The sequence below is a fragment of the Pseudorca crassidens genome, chromosome 18 (genome assembly GCF_039906515.1).
Source record: "Pseudorca crassidens isolate mPseCra1 chromosome 18, mPseCra1.hap1, whole genome shotgun sequence".
Classification (NCBI taxonomy): Eukaryota; Metazoa; Chordata; class Mammalia; order Artiodactyla; family Delphinidae; genus Pseudorca; species Pseudorca crassidens.
Window position 1 is genome coordinate 74,240,160 of NC_090313.1, and position 18,209 is coordinate 74,258,368.

At 42.0% G+C, this 18,209-nt stretch overlaps 1 protein-coding gene across 8 annotated transcripts in view; it reads right to left on the reverse strand.

Moving 5' to 3' along the window:
- Positions 1-17,521, reverse strand: part of MTUS2 (microtubule associated scaffold protein 2) — a 494,370-nt gene extending 476,849 nt beyond the window's left edge. For 5 of the 8 annotated variants that reach the window (XR_010937004.1, XM_067713578.1, XM_067713572.1 and 2 more), the window contains exons 1-3: positions 17,232-17,521; positions 1,319-1,406; positions 403-475 (exon numbers count right to left, since the gene is read on the reverse strand). The gene's annotated coding sequence lies outside the window, so the exon portion shown is untranslated. Of the gene's footprint in view, positions 1-402; positions 476-1,318; positions 1,407-16,970; positions 17,183-17,231 lie in introns of those variants that run through there. The other 3 variants (XM_067713577.1, XM_067713576.1, XM_067713575.1) reach the window with 2 other exon arrangements.
- Between the last annotated feature and the right edge of the window lie 688 nt (positions 17,522-18,209).

Sequence of the window (18,209 nt, forward strand, 5' to 3'; positions counted from 1 at the left end):
GACTGCATCCTCTTGTTCTACTTCCGTCAACTGATATCATTAAACACATGTTCACCATCACACCATAACCTTTTGTTGCAGGAGAAGATTAATCACCACCAGGAAAGAGATGTCCTCATATACACACTCCTCGAATTTAAAATCATTAACAAAACACGTTGCTTGAACTTGAGTTCCAGTCAACGTCTGAATATAATCCTCACATCTTAAAAACAGCAGAACTGAATTAAGCTTTCGTATGAGAATTCATTTTTATTTGCTTGCATCATTAATAATATTTACCCAAAATTACCACCAGCTATTTACTTTGACTACCAAGAAGTATCATACAACATTTAAGAGGCAACTATGAGCCCCAGTCAAATGGAATCATAAATTGAACAGAAATCCACATAAACTCACCTTGACCCCCAGAAAACAAGTTTTACTGCCATTGGTGACAATTTGCCCTAGTTGACAATCCAGGTGCAGAAACCTTAAAAAGAGAAGGCACAGGAGAATTCAGAAGACAGGAGCAAGCTTCAGGGAAACATAAACAGGTACTTCATTACACTACTACTTCTCGATGAAAATAAAGTTAGTGCAGGAGTTCTTGAATCTAGGCAGTAGTTGTGACACAAGTAAGCTCTTCATAATGGGAGTTGTTTCAACAAACTCACTGCTTTTCCATTGGCTGTGTCTAGGATTTTAGAGCTACTTAATCTTATATTCAGATTAATCCTCAATGGATTACATGACTTCAATTTTCTTTCTGTTTTAATCCCTCAAGTAGTTAATGATCTGAAAACTGATTCTTAAATACACCATATAAATGAAGTATCTTAAGAACTTAAGACTTGGCTTTTATCAGGGGAAGAATACCACTGATACATGAATAAACATGTCCACTTTGTAGATCTTAATTGTCTTAAACTGCACCAAATTTATACTTGTTATGCTTCTGACTCTCCTACAATTCAGAAGAAATAAAAAGCCAGAGCAACTGTAAATCCTACAATATTAACAATATTAATATTAATTAAATCCTTAATAAAACTGTATTTCAAAATAAATCAGCAAAAATTACTTTCTCCTCTAAATTGTCCAGCAAGGAGATTAGTTGCTCAGTGGTAGAAAAGAGACAAATTTTCCTCCCAAATGCTACTGCAATAGATACCACAGAAAGCCTGCTAGTATTAGGTTGAGTCATATAAAATTACTGATAGGCAACCTGCATTTTTTACCTGCAAAAAAACCTATTTTATCATTTTTCCAAGCGAGGAAATAGACAGAATTGGAAAACCCAGTGATTATGAACCAATTAAATCTCCAAAACTACCTATCGCTGTGCGCACGTCATTTTCTGAGCAGCATCAGGGGTTTGGGTGTTAATGTTTCCATTCCAAGCCAACACATCTTCAGGGCACCTGAAAGACAATGAATGAATTGCCTCCAGCATTTGGAAGGGCTTGAGAATACCTTTTCTACTCTTTCTTCCCACCTGGTCCCTATTTACTGCCAACTCCCTCTAGGCTTCCTCCTTGAAACAATAGAGAGTCTTTTCCAAGAGCATAAATGTGGCAGAGAGAAAAACTGAGGGCTGGAAGGCAAAGAGCTGACAGGAAGAACGCAGATCTCTAAGAAGGGCAGGCGCAAGGGACAGCATGTCAGAGTGAGGACCATGGCTGTGTCTATATAACCTCAACACAGTCAATCAGATGAAGAAAATTAGACCCTAAATTGTGATTATCTCAACTCTTGACTTGTCCCCTCTGGCTGCCTGCGAGTCAATCTCCCAAGGAACAAATTTCTAGGAGGCACTCGATTGCAGAAGAGTCGGGGACAGCATTCTCTCAAAGATCTTACATATTATATTGATGCCATATTCAGCAGCGAGCTGTTACATCCAATTTGAGGAAATCCCCATACTTTTCAACTTGTAAACTTTTTTTTTTTTTTTTTTTTGCGTTACGCGGGCCTCTCACTGCTGTTGGCCTCTCCCGTTGCAAGCACAGGCTCCGGACGCGCAGGCTCAGCGGCCATGGCTCACGGGCCGAGCCGCTCCGCGGCATGTGGGATCTTCCCGGACCGGGGCACGAACCCGTGTCCCCTGCATCGGCAGGCGGAGTCTCAACCACTGCGCCACCAGGGAAGCCCTCAGCTTGTAAACTTGTTAAGCCCTTCCTGCATTCGTTACATGTGTGTGAGATGAGTGGTGTTATCAAGGTTTTTGTAAATATTTACTATGTTTTTCTATTTAGCTTAATTCCAACAATTCTGTACTTTAATAAAATGTTGTAAACAATGCAAAAAAACAACAACAACGAAGTGAGTGAGGAGCAAGGTGCAGAGGGCAGATGGATGAAGGGTTAGATGCAGGGGAAGAAAGCAGAAGGGCTGCCTGTCCTTATATGGTGGGCTGGGGGGCAGAGATCACACCACACTGAGAAAATCAAACACCTCCAAGTCCAGATGGGATGAAGGAGAGGTTTACTTCTGTCTAATGTACTTAGGAACCCATCTATCTGAGGACCTTCCCTAACCACCACTCCCACCCATCCCCCCACTGCTACAAGCACCACCAGCAGCACAGCAAACACCGCCACAACCAGACCCACGGCTATCGATGCAACATGGGGCGCGCCCAACGCCACTGGGACTAAAACCAACAGCCTAGAGGCCATGTGAGTGCCCTGGATACAAAAGTCTACATGTTCACGAAGTGTGTTTTCTTCTGAGATGAACAGGAAGGGCTTAAATAACTGTCCCTCCTACCAGGAGACCAGTTAAATGAGCTGCCTACCATAAATCGTTCTGCTTTGTTTTTTGTATGAACATGCAGCCAGTTGCAAAATAAACTTTTTGATCTCTTTTTATACCATTCATCTCCCATTCCCTATTTTTAAAATTAATTATCTGAAGATAATATTTTGAATATATTAGGTTAAATAAAATATATTAAAATTAATTCCATCTGTTTCTTTTTTCCTTGTTTATGTGGTTACTAGAAAAGTTAAAATTACATCGTGGCTCACATTGTATTTCTATTAGACAGCACTGCTCTATAAAGTATAGCCTGGCTCTTCCTTATTAAGAAATCTGTGAAGATGCTCTTAACTCTTCCCAACGCTAAGAGAGCCACGGACACCAAAGACTGCACCGCGGTGATATACAGCATGGCCCTGCTGGACGTACAGACTCTGGTCACATGTTAAAAGCTCACAGAATGTTGCATTCAAAGTTCGAGCAACTCACTAGAGTCTCCTTCCCTAATATCAGTTGTTGCTTCACACGTAACCACCAACTTTCCTGAGGTTTCTGATCTTCCAGTCTAGATATTTTACTGAATTCTGAGGCAGCAGCCCTGTAGGGAAGGACAGGGTCAGGACTACGATGAGACAAAGCATCTGCCTCAGGCATGAAATTTAAGTGGAACCAAAACACTCTGTAAACAAGATGAATAAATTTTTAAATAACAGCTTTACTGATATGTAACTCACATACCATAAAATGCACCATTTTCAAGGGTGCAATTCAGTGGTTTTAATATACTCACAAAATTGTACAACCATTGTCACTATCCAATTTGAAAACATTTTCATTACCCCACAAAGAAACTCCATCCCAATTAGCAGATACCCCATCACTCTCCCTACGCCCAGCCTCTGACAACCACTAATCTATTTTGTCTCTATAAATCTACCTATTCTGGGTATTTGATATAAATGGAACCACACAATGTGTGGCCTTTTATGTCTGGCTTCTTCCACTTAAAATGTTTCCAAAGTTCACACATGTCAGTACTTCATTCCTTTTTATGAATGAATAATATTCTATTGTACGAATATGCCACATTTTATCCATTCATCAGTTGCCGGACAGCTGAATTGTTTCCAGTTTTTGGCTATTATGTACAAATTGGTGTACAGTTTTTATATGGATATATTTTCCACTCTCTTAGGTATATGCTTAGGAATGGAATTGCTGGGTTATATTATAACTCTATGTTTATAATCTGAGTAACTAGCAACAATTTTCCAAAGTGTACCATTTCACAGTCCCACCATCAATATATGAGGGTTCCAATCTTCACCAACACTTGGTATTATATTTTTTATGTTAGCCATCTTAGTGGGTATGTAGTGATATCTCATTGTACTTTTGATTTGTATCGCCCTAATAACTAATGCTGACCATCTTTTAATAGGTTTGTCATTAGTATATCTTCTTTGGAGAAATATCAAGTTGAAGCCTTCAATTTTTAATTGGGTTATTTATATAATTGAGTTGCAACCATTCTTAGTACATTTTGGATACAAGTTCTTATTAGATACATAATTTGTAAAAATTTGCTCCCCTTATATGGGCTATCTTTTTCTTGATGATACTCTCTAAAACACAAAAGTTTTTAATTTTTGTGAAGCCCAACTTATATATGCTTTCTTTTGTTACTTATGCTTTTGGTATCATATTCAAGAAACCACTGCCTACTCCAAGAGCATGAAAATTTACTTCTATGTTTTCTTCTAAAGGTCTTTTTATTTTAGCTTTGACGTTCAAATCAGTGATCCATTTTGAGTTAATTTTTGTATACAGTGCAAAGGTGCAACTTCATTCTTCTGCATGTGGACATACAGTTACTCCAGCACCATTTGTTAAAAAGACTATTCTTTCTCTTTGAATTGTCTTATCACCCTTGTTGAAAAATCGTAAATGTAAGCGCTTATTTCTGGACTCTCAATTTTATACCACTGATCTATAAAAGTCTATACTTATGCCAGTACCACACCATCTAATCACCGTAGTTTTGTAATAAGTTTTAAAATCAGGAAGTGTGAGTCCTTCATCTTTGTTCTCCTTTTTCAGGATTGCTTTGGCTATTCTGTGTCCCTTGCATTTCCATATGAATTTTAGGATCAGTCTGCTAAAAGAGCAGTTGGGATTACATGGAGTCTGTAGGTCAATTTGGGAAGCACTGCCATCTTAACAATATTGTCTTTCAGTCCATGAATAGGGGATGTCTTTCCATTTATTTAGCTTATCTTTACTTTCTTTCAATGATGTTTTCAGTGTAGAAGTCTTGCATGTACTTTATTCTATTAATATGGTGTATTACACTGATTTTCATATATTAAGCCACCCCTGCATTCCTTAGAGAAATCCCACTTGGTCATGATGTATAAACCTTTCTATATGTTGCTGGATTTGGTTTGCTAGTATCTTGTTGCAAATTTTTGTATCTATATTCATAAGGAATACTGGTCTGTGCTTTCTTATGTTTTTTTCTTCTGGTTTTAGTATCAAAATATTAATGGCCTCAAAAATGAGTTGGGGGCTTCCCTGGTGGCGCAGTGGTTGAGATCTGCCTCCCAATGCAGGGAACACGGGTTCGAGCCCTGGTCTGGGAAGATCCCACATGCCGTGGAGCAACTAGGCCCGTGAGCCACAACTACTGAGCCTGCGCATCTGGAGCCTGTGCTCCGCAACAAGAGAGGTCACGATAGTGAGAGGCCCGCACACCGCGATGAAGAGTGGCCCCCGCTTGCTGCAACTAGAGAAAGCCCTCGCACAGAAACGAAGACCCAACACAGCCAAAAATAAGTAAATAAATAAATATTTTTTTAAAAAAATGAGTTGGGAAATATTCCCTCCTTTTCCATTTTCTGGAAGAGACTGTGCTGAATTGTTATTAATTCTTCACTGTTTGATATAATTTACCAGTGAAGTCATCTTGGTCTGGGATTTTCTTTGCAGGAAATTTTAACTAATTCAATTTCTTTACTTGTAACAGGTCATTTCAGATTTTCTATTTCTTCTTGGGTCAGTTGGGTAGTCTGTGTCTTCCTAGAAGTTTATCCATTTCATCTAGGTTATCTAATCTGTTGACATAAAGTTATTCATCATATTCCCTTATGGTCTTTTTTCTTTCTCTACCATGTGTAGTATGGAAAGCTCCCTCTTTCATTCCTGGTTTTGGTAATTGAGCCTTCCTTCTTTTTCTGTTGGTTAGTCAGCTAAGGGTTTGTCAATTTTGTTGATCTTTTAAAAGGATTAATTTTAGGTCTTATTGATTTTCTCTATTGCTTTTCTATTCTCTAGTTCACTTACTTCTACTCTGGTCTTTATTATTTCCTTCCTTCTGCTTGCTTAGGGTTCAGTTTGCTCTTCTTTTTCTACCTTCTTAAGGTGAAAGATTAGGTTATTGATTTGTGATCCTTCTTCTTGTGTTAATAGAGGCATTCTTAACTATAAATATCCCTCTAAGCACTGATTTGCCGGCATAAGTTTTAGTACGCTTTGTTTTCATTCACCTCAAAGCATTTTCTAATTTCCCTTGTGATCTCTTCTTTGACCCACTGGTTATTAAAGAGTATATTGTTTAATTTCCACATTTTATGAATTTCTGAAATCTCCTTCTGCTACTGATTTCTAATATCACTCCAGTATGATAAAAAAAAAACATACCTTGTGTGATTTCAATGCTTTTAAAGTTACTGAAACATGATCTATGGCATAATGTATGTTCTGTGGCCTAATATAGTCTATTCTGAAGAATTTTCTACATGCACCTGAAAACAATGTGTATTCTACTATGGTTGGGTGGGTTGTTCTTTGGATGTCTCTTAGTTCTAGCTGGTTTATAATGTTGTTCAGGTCTTCTATTTCCTTGTTGATCTTCTGCCTAGCTGCCTAGCTAAACTTCTGCCTAGTTTCGACTTGTTATTGAAAGCAGGATATTGAAATCTCCAACTATTATTGTTGTATTTTCTATTTCTCCCATCAATTGTCAGTTTTTGCTTCATGTATTTTGGGAAACCGTTGTTAGATGCACATATGTGTGTAATTGTTATGTCTTCCTGATGGATTGACCCTTTTATCAATATATAATGACCTTCTTTGTCTCTTGTGATAATTTTTTACTTAAAATCTATTTTGTCTAATATTAGTATAGCCACTCCCAGCACTCTTTTGGTTACTATTTGCATGGTATACCTTATTCTATTCTTTTACTTTCAAACTATTTGTGTTTGAATATAAAATGGGTCTGCTGTAGTGAGAATATAGTCAGATCATATTTATTTAATTCATTCTGCCCATCTCTGACTTTTTACTGGCATGTTTAGTTCATTTACATTTAATGTAATTACTGATAGTATTTACATTTGCCATTTTCCTCTGTTTTCTGAACGTCTTATGTCTTTTTGTCCCTCTATTCCTCCATTCCTTCTTTTGTGTTAAATAGATATTTTTCTATAGCATTTTAATTCCCTTGTTGTTTCTTTTCTATGTCTTAGTTATTTTCTTAGGAGTTTATACTGCCTTGATATTTACATAATCAGTTACTTTTACTGATACTCCTTATTTCTTCCATGGATTTGAGTTGCTGTCTAGTGTTCTTTCATTACAATCTGAGGGCTCCCCTTTAATATTTCTTATAGGGCAAGTCTGGTAGTGACAATTTCTCTGTTTTTCTTTTTCTGAGATGTCTTATTTTTTTTTTCTTTGTTGAAGGATAGTTTTGCTGGATATAGCAAAACAATATGGCTGGTTGTTCTTTCAGCACTTTGAAGCAACTAGCTTCAGGCTTCCATGATTTCTGATGAGAAGTCAGATGTTAATCTTACTGAGGATTCCTCATACATAATACTTCATTCTCTCTTGCTGCTTTCTTTGTTTTGGCTTTTAACAGCTTGACTGTTGTGTGTCTGGCTGTGGAGCTCTGCATTTATCCTGAAATGTACTGACCTTCTTGGATGTGCAGATTAATCTTTTAAATGAAATTTGGCAAGTTTTGGGCCATTGTTTCTTCAAGTCTTCTTTCTCTCTCTTTTCTCCTTCTGGGACTTCTATGATGCCTGTATTGGTACTTACAATGAATCATCTGAAGTTCTGCTCATTTTTCTTCATTCATTTGGCTTTCTGTTCCTCAAACTGTATAATTTCAATTGACCTACTTTCAAGTTCACTGATTCTTTCTTCTGCCAATTCAAAACTATTTTTCAGCCCCCATTACTGTACTTTTCAACTCCAGAATTTCTATTTGGTTCTTTTAAAGTTATTTCTATCCCTTTATTTATATTCTCTATTTGGTGAGACATCATTCTCATCCTTTAATTCTTTAGACATGACTTCCTTTCATTCTTTGAACACATTTATGATTGCTGACTTAAAACATTTGTCTAGTAAGTCCAACATCTGAACTTTTTCAGGGACATTTTTAATTGTTTTGTCCCTGTGACGTGGTCATACGTTCCTGTTTCTTTGTGTTTTGCAATTGTGTGCTGAAATTTGATTTTAAATAATATAATATGGCAACTCCAGAAATCAGATTCCGCCACTCCAACCAGAGGTTTATTGTTGTTGCTGTTTGCTTTTGTTGTTCCTAATGCTATCTGTCCATTTCCTGTACTAATTCTATAAAGTCTATTTTCTTTACCATGTGCAGCCACTTAAGTCTCTGCCCAATTTGCTTCATTAGTCAGCTAATGATGGGACAGATTTCCTTAAATGCTTTGAACCAATATGTCTCACAGCCTTTGCTGTGGGCTCTGTTTGTATGTTGACATGGGCTTTCTATGCCCTGATGACAGTTTACAACTCTAGTGTACAGCCTCAATGTCAGTCAGAGGTGACAGACTAAGGCCTTCTCAAGTCTTACTTAGGCATATGTACAGACTTGAATATGCATATGGGCCTTCTAGATTCTAAGGAATATGTCAAAGTTTTTCACAGCCCTCTACAGATATCTCTTTTCCCAATTATTCCTTTTCAGTTTTTTGGTCAACCTCTTGTTAACCCCTACAGGTGTAGCCACCTTAGGAAGCTGTGTTGTTAAACAATTGCCACTGATCGTTTCTAACAAATCCCCTAAGGATGTTTACAAAGAATGAGTTCTGAGTCAGAAGAAGTAAAAACAAGTTCTGAGCTTTTCAGGGAGCTGCCAGACAGGTCATACAGTGACAGTTTTCTAAGAATGGGGCATTTGAAGAGCTCTGAACCTATTCTGTCCCCTCCAGCAGCTTTTAGCTTTCAAGGCTACCCTGGTGCTGGGAAGAGGTAATGGGAATAAATTTAAATGCCACAAAGGTCACTATTCTTACCACAATTCAGTCTTTTTTCTTGAATAAACACCCCCTGGATTGTTGCAAGTCTTTGATCAATTTCCAGAGTTCTAAAATAGTTTATTTTGACAATTTTTGCCTCACTCAGTGAAATTTTGTTCTCACTGCTGTTTTGGAAAAGAGAATTTACACAATGTCCTTATTCCAACATTCCAGAGGTGGTTCCAAGATAAATGATATTTTTAAAACATAAAAATTAATGCAAAAAAAATCCATGGTGAATAAAATATCAAAATCCGTGGTGAACAAAATATCAAAATTTTAAATTAAAACACAATCAGTAACATGATCAGTCAGGCTATGACATACTGAGCCTTACACAAAAGGAAAAATCAGACACTGATCTTGTCTTTCTTAAATTTTTGATATTTTGTTTACGAATTTTTGCACTAATTTTAATTTTTTAACCATATGAAAATATTATTTATTTTATTGCGTAGTTTTTTAGTACCCCCTTAAATTCTGTGCTTGAGGCAACTGCCTGACAAGTATCCTTCTAGTCCCAACCTTGGAGAAGGGGGATTTTCAGATCACATATCTCCTTTCTTTTCTTCATGCTCCAAACTGAGATATTAGTTCTAACTCACATTTATATTCCATTACAATATCTTGGGTTGTTGTCAAAATGATAACTCTAAAATCTAGCAGAAAAAATTCAGTATGACGTTTGGGGGTAGAGCACAAAGTAGTTACTTATATTAGACTAACCTCTTAAAACTGCTAGTAGAGGCAAATTAGCTCTCTCAGTATTAAACTCATTACTAGCTACCGATCAAACTAATATAATTTTTTTTATTACTTTCTAGAGTCTTTAGGAAACTAACTGTAATTTTTGTCATGCCTGCCATACATACTTCCTAAAATATTATGCAACACTAATAGAAAATGCATCAAGCTTAGAAATATTCATTTCAATCAAAATTATTCTCTTGCATGATTTCAGTTCTCAAATTGGCTTCTCCTGAAAATAAACTGATAGAAATATAAGAATTTGGTATAAAAATATGTTTGGCTTAATATGTGGCAACATTTCCAACCTGAGAAGACAATTATTTGTGCGTAAAGGAAGACTGCCTGTCTTCAGAAGCTATTTTGAGTAATTTCAAACAGCCTGGTAAAAAATTAATTCTGGATGATTTGAGATTACTTCTCTTATACTGTCATTTAACAGAGATAGTGCTCATATTAAGTTTTTAGATTAGTCCTTTGCAGTAAGTCTGGTCAAGTGTGAAAATTTAACTTCCCTATTAAGTGTTCATTATTTGCTTCTGCTGTTTTATTGCCATTTCTTGTAATCCACGGCGCTATATTCCACAATACTTTTGAAAAGCGTTTAAAATCACTATATCAATATTAGTCTGTGTCTGGACAAATTTATTTGCCTAATTACAGTCTTTATAGAAGCTAATATACTATGTTGGCTTTCCATTTCTGTGGGTGAGTCAAAGTTCCCAAAGTCAACATCAACCTGTCATTAATACTGGCTTAGCCCCCATCGTATACACTGCTGGCTCACCTTTAATGACTATGCATACACACTGCTTTGTTTTTCTACGGGAACTGAACCTACTGGTGCAATGGGTCTGTAGCTGCACAAAGAGTGGCAAGACTAATAAGGAGAAATCTTAAAGGGTCATACAACCTACCCCCTATAGCAGCTGTCCCCAACCTTTTTGGCACCAGGGACCAGTTTTGTGGAGGACAGTTTTTCCATGGATGGGGAGGGGCGGGTAGGGGATGGTTCAGGCAGTGATGCGAGCGATGGTTCAGGCGGTGATGCAAGCAATGGGGAGTGGCAGATGAAGCTTCACTCGCTCGCCCGCCACTCACCTCCTGCTGTGCAGCTGGTTCCTAACAGGCCAGGGACTGCTACCGGTCCGAGGCCCAGGGGCTGGGGACCCCTGCCCTATAGGACAGGGAAAGTACATCTACCTGAAGGACAATACTCAATCTTATGTTTAAAAAAAAATCACTCAACAGATTGAGTTAACGATATCTTCTCCTATCTAGTCTAAACTCTGGTAATAAAACATGAAATAGAAATAAGAAAAGAAAAAAATAATCATCACCTACAGATGATATCACTGTCTACCTAGAATATTCAAGGAAAATTAACCAAAAAGAGGTTAGAATTGATAAGAGCTTGAAAAGTGCCCAGTTACACGATTATATCTTAAAATCAACAGCTTTCTAAATATAAATTACTGGTTATATATATGCTACAATCTGAATGTTTGAGTCCCCCCAAACTTCATATGTTGAAAACCTAATGCCCAAGGTGATGGTATTAGGAGGTGGGGCTTTGGGAGGTGGCTGGGTCATGAGGGCAGAACCCTCATGAGTGAGATTAGTGCCTTAATAAACGGAGCCCCAGAGAGCTTCTTGCTTGCCCCTTCCACCAAGTGAGGACAGAGCAGAAAGGTGTCGTTTGTGAACCAAAAAGCAGGCCCTTACCAAGTCTGCTGGCAACACGATCCTGGACTTCCCAGCCTCCAGAATGGTGAGAATAAATATCTGCTGTTTATAAGCCACCAGTCTCATGTATATTGTTTTGTTTTGTTTTGTTTTTTATGTATGTTGTTACAGCAGCCCCAAAGGACTAAGACAATGTAATATGACCACTATGCATAATGTCTATAACCGACTGATTATATAACAACAGCCAATTAGAAGAGGGCTCATTCACAAAAGTTAAAGAAGAGTATAACATACCCAGGAATAACCTAAATCCTCCATTTTCCAAACATGGTAGGGCACGTGAAGGAAGCCTGCAAAGTGAGAGACCACACAAAGCAATGACAGGCACAGAGAAAAGGCAAGGACACCAATCTCCTGCGTACGCCACCTTCCTATGCCACCTGCCAACCTCCTACGTATGCCACCTTCCTATGCCACGTGCCAATCTCCTGTGTATGCCACCTTCCTATGCCACCTGCCAATCTCCTGTGTACGCCACCTTCCTATGCCACCTGCCAATCTCCTACGTATGCCACCTTCCTAATGCCACCTGCCAATCTCCTGTGTATGCCACCTTCCTAATGCCACCTGCCAATCTCCTACGTATGCCACCTTCCTAATGCTACCTGCCAATCTCCTATACACGCCACCTTCCTAATGCCACCTGCCAACCTCCTACGTATGCCACCTTCCTAATGCCACCTGCCAATCTCCTATACACGCCACATTCCTAATGCCGCCTGCAATCTCCTATACATGCCACCCGCCTAATGCCACCTGCTTTTGTGCTCATTCAGCCTGCTGTTATGCTCCAACCTGCTAGCAAACAACCCAGAGAATCGTAATCTATACGGAAGATTTCTTTGTCTGTGTCAGGGATAGAAATGGTTATAAGCTCATAGCTTGACAAAGTAAACAGCTAAGTATCCTGTCCCCCAACCCATCCCCATGCGCCCGGAAGGCTATCCCTTTCTCCAGCAGACGTGCTGCTGCTCCCCACTGGCTTCTCACCTTTTCCACTGAGGGATCCGTGACCACCTGCTACCAGGTCCACACACGTGCTTTCTGGCTAGTACACGTAGGGCAGCCATCCAGGCACAGAGGAGCCTCGTCAACCAATGAGCAAACTCCCCTCCTAAACCCTAACCAACCCAAACACCTTTAGGCCGCGGGGTTCTCGCTGGCTCAGTCTCACGCCAGGAGTTGCTGTAGGCTCTTGACATCTTGATATTCCCCAAGAAAGAGCAGTGTGGTTCCCACTGTTGGCATCCTTTATTCACCACAGTTCTATCTGTTCCTAGGGGACGGCAGGGAATCCGGGCTGAAATAAGGCTTTCCTGTTGGCCCCTTTCCTCCAGCAAGCCAGTAGGAACCATCAACGAAGACACCCAACTCTTCCCCCTACTCCTGGTTTATGTAATGGTCTGGACTGGATTCCAGTAGCCCTGAGAGGCCCTCAGCTGTACCTGATCCCAAACCAATACACCACCTAAAGCCCAAGAGTAACACCATCTCTCGCTGACACAACCTCACGGCGCTGGAGAGGAGGGTCCCAGGGTAGGCCCAAGAAACCACAAGAGAATTAGAGGGGTGGGTTGCTGTTGCAGGGAAGCACTGGCCGCGAGCCTGCCTGGGGCACCAGCCCCCCGCTGCTCCCCATAAGCGCCAGCCCAGCTCCGTCCTCCCAGGGCTCTGCACTGGCTATTCCCCAACAAGGGAAATGCTCTCCCCGGACATCCACAGGGCTCCCTCTTCATCTCCTTCAGGGTTGTACTCGGAGTCCACTCTCAGGGAGGCGTTCCCTGACCTACATGTCCCAGCAACACTCACTCCCCACCCTACGCTCCTCCTTCTCTGATTTACTTTTCTCCACAGCACTATCCCGACCTGATTCGATACACATTTTACATAAATTTATCCATGGCCCCGTAAGCTCCTCTGGGGCACAGTTTTTGTCTGTTGTGTTCACTGCTCTAAGATACCTAATATCTAGAACAGCGCTTGGCACAAACAGACACTCAAAAGTATCCGTTGGATGTTATTAAAGAAAAACAAAGCTAGACGCTAGTTAAAGGCAGTAAAGACAGAATTTATTCAGTATATACTGCAAGAGGAAAGAAAGACTTCAGTATAAAACTTAGCTCAACTTCAATCCACAAGGAGGCGGCCAGGCGTTTTAAAGGAGGAACGAGAGAGCAGACAGGGCTAAAGCAGTCACGGAAGCGGGCAATTACAAAAAGCAGGCAGGGTGGTTGGTCATCGTCAACGATGTTACGTGTCAGTTTGTCCCCGTCTCCTAGAGACGGGAGACGGAGGCCCTATCCTTCCTGATTACATGTCAAAGGAACGGCTTTCAGGTCCTTGAGAAGGATACTCCTGGGTTGTAGGAGACACGTATACATCTCAAAGAGACAGAGAATGCATTGTAATTGTACTGTTTTTATACTAAATGCTGAATAAAAGGGAAATCGGGCCCATCCTCAGGTGTTGGCTGGAACAAAGGGTAAATCCTTGTGGCAGACTTGAGCTTTTCCAAACAGAAACTCAAGGGGGGATGGGTCATCCCGGGACATGACCTCAGGGGGCTGGAAGCCAAGTTAGAGTTTTCTCAAGTCTTCTGGGGGGGGCGGGGGACAACACTACACCGACAAGATTGTGTTGAAAGTTGCAGTTCCTATAGGCCAAGGTTGAGGCCTAGTCAAGAAGAGGGCTCAGAGGAGTCTGACTAAAGTTTGGTCAAGCGGAGTGTCTTGGTGAATGGGTGGGTGGGCGGAGGGGGTATAAGGACCGGTGGGAAAGGGGTCAAGATGGTAAGATCTGAAGCATCCAAATTCAGATATGAAGCAGAAATTGCTTCCGAGAAAAAGGGAAAATCCTCCACTCTTCTCAATAACCCCCCTCTCCAACATTCCTGCGGCAGACATAATAAGGCTCCCATTTACCCATAAAACTGCTAAACGGGAACAGTCAATAGTTTATCCTAGCCCTTCCCAGCCTGCACTTGTTTCCTGCAAGATATTTTCCAGGCCTGAGTTTGCTCCCTGTTTAGAATTCATATTGAAGACAGATCCTAGGAGTTTACAGGAAAGTCTCCTATGGAGCTGATGCTATCTGTTCCTATTAACTTTTTACTAATGAAGCATCTTTGGGTAGTTCACTTCTCTCTCCCTTTCCCCTCGGCAGCCGTCTCTGAGATGTGGAAGGGGTTTAACCCACTTTCCTCCCTTCCCCGCCCCCGTCTCAGCTTCTCTCTGCCTCCGGCTCGGCTCGGCTCCAAAAAAGTCCCGGTTTGTGTGCGATCACAAGGCACAGCTGATTCACCGGGTAACCACCTGAGCCCTGGGTGATAGCAGTTTGCATTTTCTCAGCAGCTCAACTACAATATTGGCCAGATTTCTTTTTTTGTCTTTTCATGAGACTACAGATGTTAAAATAAGAAAAAGCATTTTTCAAAGTTAACATTTGAACATAATCAGGAGACAGCAGATTCAGGGTTTATGGAGCCTTACATTCTTATGATGGGACGCGGGAGGGAGGAGAGAGTGTCCTCCTTATTTTAAAAAAATCCACAATTACAAATACAAACTTCTGTGACCATGTGAGCACACTGCTAGTGGCCCTCCCAGGGGCTTGGACGAAGCCGGAGTGAGGGGCCCTGAAGCTTAAGATCATTAGCTTCCCAGTCAATGCGCCTCTGCTGGGAGATACGAAAGACTAGAGAGGTTTATACCGCAGCATTAAAATCTCTAGAAAACCGCTAAGCATAACAGTCTTCTCTTACATCAATCCTCTAGACGCTATTCTCATCTCTCTTTCACAAACCTCCGTCCCTGCTGTTCCCTCTAATTTGGCCGCAGCAATTCATTATAAAAGCGCATGTGCTGAGCTGGGGCTGTGCATCCTTCCCCTGTTTTGGCTTTAACAATCCAGTACTGTGTCAATTATGTAATAGCCAAAACAGAGAGTTTAATGCAATAGTCGTAGCACTTACATAAGCCTTCGCAAACCAACCCTAAGATCTGCCCCCAGATTTGGGTATTTGGAATTACATGAAGTAGACAGAAAACATTGATTCAGCAGCCACGTTAATTTCCGACCTTAAAGACAATAAAAGCTTTTTTGCACTTAATTTGCTAGTCTATATTAACATAATGAGTTTTGAATTTCATGGAGCAAACAATCTTTAATAAGACGTGATTGTCTTTTCATGTAAACAAAAAGGAATATCCTGACACCGCTACTCAACTTCACTGTTACCTGTGCACAAAGAAATGTCCCACTCAGGACTCCCTGACATAGTCTACATGGAACCATGGGTCCCCAATAAACATCAACTATTCCCTGCAGGTTTAAAAAAAATCGAGAAAGATATACAAAATACAAAAGTGTACATGCTATAATTCCTCAACACATCTTCTTTTCAATACCATTCTCTCTCCGTATTTCTAACCACTTATTTTTTACCTTCCTTAGACCACTGGAGCCACACCTTAGGCTACAAAGTGACAAATTGAAAAAAAACAAGCCATCCTAGGGGTCTCACCCCTGGCTACACATTAGAATCACAAGGGAGTTTTTAACATTACAAATGTCACAGCATCACCAAAAACCACTTGGAACAGATTCCTGAGATGTGGGTCACAAGAGGAGGTGCCCAGACTTCAGTATACCTGATATTTCTACTTCTGTCTTCTTCTTCTCTGAAAAAACCCATAAATACAAGTAGAGATATTAAAGGTTATTTAAATCTTTAATAACTGGCAGTTCATAATTACAAAGTTTCCATCAGCTATAAGAAATAAAATCATTCACTAGTTTAAAAGCCATAAAGGATATCTGTGGGATCTTTTTTATTACTATCAATAAGTAGCCAAAGAATTTTCACCAAGTTTCTTAACAGCCCTTACAAAACCTACTCTTTTTTTTTATGTTTTACAATTGTACCTAATGAGGTCAAAGAAACGGCCCTATATCATCTTAAAGGGTATCTCCAGCTAAGACCATGCTTATCTTCCAGTAAAGTTTTGGTTTAAAGAAGAAATTATGGCTCTGACTTATCTTCACCCTCTCTTCTTAGATGCTCTGGTAATCCCTTTTATAACTTTAACAATGAGCAAATATTTTTTAAAAGCACTTATATAACAAGAGTACAGGCGCCTTTGGTATCCTGCCAAGAGTACTTCTTTCCGTGTTTGTATTTAAAATAGAATGGTAGTAACATCACTTATGTGCCTGAAATTCCTTCTGTGCACAGGCTCAGAATGAAAAAAATGGATGTAGCAAACCGCTTCACTGCTTTACCATTATAAAGCTCAAAGGAAATAACACATTCGTACTAAATTAAGACGAAGACACAGAACAAATTATCCAAAGCCGGGGGTGTGGGGCGGGGAGGGATTCGGTTGAACTCACCTACCAGCCCTTCTAAAACAGAGGATGTTTAACCTGGCAGCACGCGAAGGTGCCGGACGAGCTGCAATACCTCAGTCCGAGCAGGTGATGGATGCAGGCAGGAGAGAACAAGGGCTGTGATGACCGAGAAGCCAAAATAAACACTGCGCTGCCCGGAGCCCCGGCGGCAATCACTCCCCGACTCGGCGCGGGTTCCCAGAACGCCGGCAGCGGAGCCCAGCCCGCCCCTGTGCAGAACTGAGCAGAAGAGGATTCGCTCACCTGGGTGGGAAAGAGCCAAGGAAGATGTCCAAGAAGCCAGCGCTGCCCTTCAAGAGACTCTCATCCCGGACCGGCTTCCCAAACGCCTCCTCTGCCTCCTCCGCCTCCAGCTCGAGTTTTCTATTTGGCCACAGGTCTGGACTCGGCTGATCCTCCGAGGAGGTCCGCAAAGCGGGGGCGACAAACTTGCCGGGAGAAGCCAGCAGAGGTGGTGCAGGCGGAGGGGGCAGGGACGCCCCCGCGCGCGGAGCCGGCTCCCCAGCCTGGTCCCCGCCGCCCGCCCACGCCAGCTCGCGCCCCGCGCTCACCTCGCGCCGGCACCGCCCAGGCCGCCGCCCCCGCTCCGAGCGCGCGGCGGCCGCGGTGGCGACGGCCGGACCCGTCGACCGGACGCCGAGGCGCCCCCCGGCCGCAGCAGCCGCCCCTCCGGCCGCCTCGCCCGGACAAAGAGAAGCGGCGGCGCGGGCGGCGGCGAAGACCGGGCCTCGGAGAGCGCCGCGCAGCCCGCGCGCCTCGCCGGCGAGGTGCGGGCGGCGTTGACAGCGGCCGGGCGGCGAGCGGGCCCGCGCGGGAGGACGGCGCGGGGCGGAGAGGCGCGCACCACCTCCCGGCCTCCCCGAGACGCACACGCCGGGACCCGAGCCCCGCGCCCCGCAGCCCTGCCGGGGAGCCGCAGCGCCCTCTGCCGGCCGCGGGGCCGCCGTGCGTCCCGCTCCGGCCCCGGCGGTGGGATTCCTGGTGCACGAGGAGCCCGAAGATGACCTGTGGAAAGGTTTGCGGAAAAGGCACACGTTTCTTTCTAGAACCAGGTTTATTTCTGTGTTTAATAAGCACCAAATGTGCCTAACACCGGTCGAGGGGTTCTAGAGGACCTCTTAGGAATAAGTATATTAATTTATGTCTCAAAGAAATGCTCCCGGCTTCCCTAAGCAGTGCACGTGGAAGGTAAGCGAGATCAGAGAACTTCCGCTGCCTCCG